Raw genomic sequence first — 4073 nt, forward strand, 5'->3', positions numbered from 1 at the left:
AGGTTTATGTTTTAGTTCATAGAAAGGGGAGAAATAAATAAATATGTTTTCAAAACAAATCATTGTCTTGGTGAATTTCAATAAGGCGGGTTCCCTGCTAGGAGAGGTCTCGAGACCCCTGCCATCAGGGAATCACTGAGGCGGGCGTCATGGGGTTTTTGTCCTCTTTTGTTAAAAATGGTGAAATGAGACCTTCACCTGGCTACAAAACAATTCTAAAACAATGAGAGGAAAGAGACCAACTCAATTCTTGAAAGGAACAACTTGTTATGTGATCTCAGTGTTCTAGCGCATTTTGGAAACAAAATTGCAAGAACTTGAAAAACGTTAGCCTAACATTTTTCAAGTTTCAATCTATTCCGACCAACTCTGTCTCTGGTCAGAGGCACTAATCGACAGTTTTATTGCATTGGGTGATGATCTATAACAAAACTAGACAGTTATTATTATTTTTTTTCGTTTCTGTTAACAGACAAACATTTTGGGGTTTTGAAATGACATCGAACTCGTGTAATACTTCCCCTTTAATGCAGAATTTGACGTTCTTGATTTGAGTTCAATTTTCACCGGCTTATAGCATTGACAATAGTGTGCTATTTAAAATACATATCTGAGAAATTCATCAGAACAGTAGTTTTTTAAATCAGTACTGTAGCGGCTCTTGTAAGCCTGTAACAGCGTTATAATTGTGTAGAAGCTGTTATTGTTTTTAGGGTTGGGGGTATTGTTCTGTAGTTTGCTTGTTTTCTCTTAGGGTTGGAAGCCAATCCCGTGAGACCTTATGAGAGCTGTTATCACATCGCCCTTTCAAATCTCTGCTCAAGCCACGCTGCTCAGACGCCACATAAATTTGTGACCACTTCAAACAAGTGCAATTCAGGAGCCACTGAAACAGGCTCCTCAGTGGTACAATTCTAATTCTCGTGAACAGTTTTTTTCTTTCAAAAACTGATTACAGTGGCGAGTTGGGGCAGTGGGAAGACAATACATCACTGACATCTTTGGTTAAAAATATCAGTAATAATAAGAAAAAATTAAATGCCGTGGAATGGACCGGGTGGACCCAAGGCGGAATATACAACGAGATGCTATCTGTCTTGCTATGACTGCATAATTTTTAGTCATGTGCTGTGATCAGCCATCTCCGATAAGCTTGTTTTTATTTTATTTATTTATTTTTTGCTCTATGTGGATAAAAAATCATGATACCTTTATTTTAAATGGTGAATTTTATCTAATGCAGAATGCATTAGATAAAATCTGCGTTTTTCCAGTCGAGGCCAGTCTATCACTTGAATCTGCGTTTGCTGTATAGCGCCCGGGTTTGTAATGAAATTGTTAACTAACTCGAAGTATAAAAGTGGTTGAATAATTGGTTACATCTGAGTTCTATTTTTCAATATACCGACAATAATGTAACAATAATGACAATGACAATGATATTTTGTTAAAACGGCGCTCTTGACGAAACTTTAATTTATTTCGCCCTGTTGCCACGAATGTGAACACGTTATAAAGATCGGTGCCGTTATTGTTCTGAAGCCGATTTCAAAAGACCCCATTGTGGTTTATAACCACTTAAATGTAAAATTAGATGTGCTATTAATAATACTGTCCTTGTTCACAAATGTTTAGACATGTTTTTGATACCATTATCATTTTACCAAGTGATAAAGGATGGTTCAATTAATCCGTGAAGCAAATAAGTGCTGGCGAAGTGATGGAAACTGGTGCCAGCCGCCTCGCAAAAACTTCTCCCAGTAGAGGCGCTCTAAATTCAGTAATGTAAATAGGAAAACTGTTAGGAACTGTCGTGTTGAAAATCACTGCTCATGAGATACATGTCCATTGTTTGTTTGTTTTTTTGTTATTAGTCCATCCCAATAAAATGTTTCGTTTCCCATCACCCGACCTACCCATTTTTTTTCGAAAAGTAAAAAAAAAAAAAAAAAATTCCAGATTCACTAGTCAAAGAAGAAAATACTTTAATTTACAAGCACACAATCTTGTTTTATTAACAGCAATTGGTATGACGTGTGTCCTTGTCTTTAATTAACATCGATACTATGAATAACGAACGAAAAGACCACGTTTTCGAGTTAACTTTGTAGACGATGAGAAGTCCAAAGACTACTGCAAAGCTGACACGACGTAATATATTTTAAAACAATATTTCGGCTGGCCAAACCAGCCTTCTAAACCTGAAGAAGGCTGGTATGGCCAGCCGAAATATTATTTTAAAATATATTACGTTGTGTCAGCTTTGCAGTAGTCTTTGGACTTCTCATCGTCTATGTTTGAAGTTTGGCTGATTAGACTCTCCTGTGAGATCCAACGTACAAGCAAGCAGGATCTTCTTCGTTCACGGCTTTTGCAGTTTTTAAAGTTAACTTTGTAACCAGGCTTTCTAACTTAGCAGCCCGGCCTTCTTTAGAACCCAGACCCCTTCAAGCGCTCATTCTCTCCATTTTTTTTTTTTTTTTTTGCCCGACCGACCCACCCACTCACCATCACAAGAGACGGGGCGATGGGAAACGAAACATTTTATTGAGAAGGCATTATTTCCTACCCGACAGCTTTTTTCGCTGTGATACTTTATGTGAGTTGCGAGTTGGAAAAAGATATCCAAGTGCTTCCGTTCCGTTTTCATTCAAAGAGCGAGTATGGAAACTAACAGACGTTTGATTTAAAATCCAGTCAATCCTATAACTCTTGTCGGACATACGAAATTCAAAATGTACATTATATTTCTAAATGTTTCTGCACGCACCCCAAATGTACGTTCCCGAAATTTGAAAGGAATTCCTCGCTCCCTCGAATATAGTCTGCGAATAGCGAAGAGAGACTGGAGACCTAATGCCGTTCAATATGACGGCTCTCGTTCCCAGAGTCTTCAGGCTTTTTGGTCAGCGGGGCAACGCTGGGAAGACTCTGGGGACATCGAAAAAATTCAATTTTTTTGATTGGCTCTTCCGTAACGGTTTCCATTGTTATACCGCAGAAATCCTGCGGTGATAAAATTCGATGTCCCCAGAGTCTTCCCGGCGTTGCCCCGCTGACCAAAAAGCCTGAAGACTCTGGGTACGAGATTGCTGTCAGGTGTGCTGTTAGTTGTTCGTTTCACGCTAGCTGTAACACAGGCAGCCCAAGTTCACGTCACTCAGTAGAGAGCGTGTAAGAATTAATAGGCCTTATCACGGTTTTCGACGCCATTTTGACGAGTAGGCAAACAGGCTTGAAATAACAGTGTTTGTATGGAAATCTGATGTCAAATAATTTTCATAAAACATCGCTTCTGAAAAATTCATGAATTGGAAACTTTTGGCACTAGGGAAAGGATTTTAAGAAAAAAATTGGAGGGATGTAGCTGTTCCAGAAAGCGTCCAGTCGTGTTTTGAACTTTCCATACATTTCCCTGTATTTTTTTCCCGCGAACTATTTTTAGTAGCAGTTCACGGCTGGTTCGGTATACAGACAAATGTATGGAAAGTTCAAAACACGACTGGACGCTTTCTGGCACAACTACATCCCTCCAATCTTTTTTCTTAAAATCCTTTTCCTAGTGCCAAAAGTTTCCAAGTCATGAATTTTTCAGAAGCGATGTTTTATGAAAATTATTTGACATCGGATTTCCATACAAACACTGTTATTTCAAGCCTGTTTGCCTACTCGTCAAAATGGCGTCGAAAACCGTGATAAGGCCTATTGCTAGTAGGGCGATGACTTTTGAGTTCAAGCGGCGAGCGATGAGTGTTTGAATGCTTTATACTTTGTATGGGGAATAAAATATTGCCGATTCTGAATTTTCTTAAACGCAGTGGCTATTCGTACGGCACCCGTACGGCGACTTGTATTTGCTATTTGTACGGGAGTCCGAAGATTTCATAGGATTTCTCTGTAATTCCTGATTCTCGCTTATCCAAATTATTATATTTACCTTTAGAAGGAATAAGCGAATCCAGTGAGTGCCCTTTCTTTGAGCGAGATAAGTTTTCGTACTCTCTGCTCACTATAAAGCGAACGAGCCACTCGCGACACTTGGAATTGTTTTGCGCTAGATTCACGCACACGTC

Source organism: Pavona decussata, unplaced genomic scaffold, assembly GCF_977016875.1.
Source record: "Pavona decussata unplaced genomic scaffold, jaPavDecu1.1 SCAFFOLD_19, whole genome shotgun sequence".
Classification (NCBI taxonomy): domain Eukaryota; kingdom Metazoa; phylum Cnidaria; class Anthozoa; order Scleractinia; family Agariciidae; genus Pavona; species Pavona decussata.